The following is a 1253-nucleotide window of genomic DNA, read 5'->3' as shown; positions in this document are numbered from 1 at the left end:
ATCACCATTATAGCGAAATCTGACCTTTACACTGCAGGTGTGTTTGATTTCCTTATAAGCAAGACAAAGTAAAACAGCTGCATAGATGCCATAGAGTGTTGGTCCTAGCTTACAACCCTGATTGATACCACTGTTGGACTCAAAGGCCTGTGTGAGTTTACCATCTACGATGTGCCTTGCATGCACGTTCGTATATAGCTTTTTGATAATTCTTATAAACTTTGCAGGGCAGCCCAGCTTACTCAGGATGATAATGAGTAGCTCACGATTGACGGTGTCAAACGCTTTAGTGAAGTGCACAAAAGCTATATACAAACTTCTGCGCTGTTCTCTCGTTTTCTCCATTACTTCTCGAAGGGTAAAGATTATATCCACAGTACTTCTGCCCCTGCGGTACCCTGACTGAGATTGTGGGTATATCTTCTCTGCAAGGTAATGTAGTCTCTGCAAGATGACGTCTGCTAGGACTTTACCAACAACGCTTAGAAGTGATATACCTCTATAATTGCCGCACTGACTTCTGTCACCTTTCTTGAACAGGGTGGTGATGTTAGAATCAATCAAGTCAGAGGGAATCTCCTTTGTTGTCCAGAAGATGCGAAAGAGTACAAGTAGGAAAGCTCTTAAACGAAAACCATTCACGTAATAATGGGAAAACCATTAAATGGGAAAACTATTCACGTAATTGAAAACCATTGCGTTGGTTTTTCACGCACGAATCAATAGTTTATGTATAAATGATTAGCTGTATACTCACACATACTGGCAAGCACCTCCAAATTCGAGCTTAAAATGCCTGTATAATATCATTGCTCTAAGAATGCACTACACACTCGCTAGTTGGTGCTAGTAGATCACGCGCTCATTATTCTAACATTTCTGCAAGCGAAAATTACTTGCATGCTTGATTTGTTGTGAATATTTACATTATAAGGGTAACGAGGGCAAGAGTTAGGGTTAGAGCTAGGGTTAGGCTTGGGTTCAAGGTTAGGATTGAATATTGCATGAATACACAGCACACTCGCTAGGTGGCGCTAGTAGATCACGCGCTCATTGTTCTAACATTTCTACAAGCGAAAACTACGTGCATGCTTTATTTGTTGTGAATATTTACATTATAAGGGTAATAATGATACAGTCGGTTAGGTCAGAATATCATCTAAATCGTTCAAATTGTGAAAAAAGTGTGAAAATTGATACACTTGCATACTTTTGTATGCTCTTTTATTTAAAAGCAGGACACACGCGATCCA

This window comes from Priapulus caudatus, unplaced genomic scaffold, assembly GCF_000485595.1.
Source record: "Priapulus caudatus unplaced genomic scaffold, Priapulus_caudatus-5.0.1 Scaffold1225, whole genome shotgun sequence".
Taxonomy (NCBI): domain Eukaryota; kingdom Metazoa; phylum Priapulida; class Priapulimorpha; order Priapulimorphida; family Priapulidae; genus Priapulus; species Priapulus caudatus.
Note: the sequence above shows the minus strand (reverse complement) of the source record.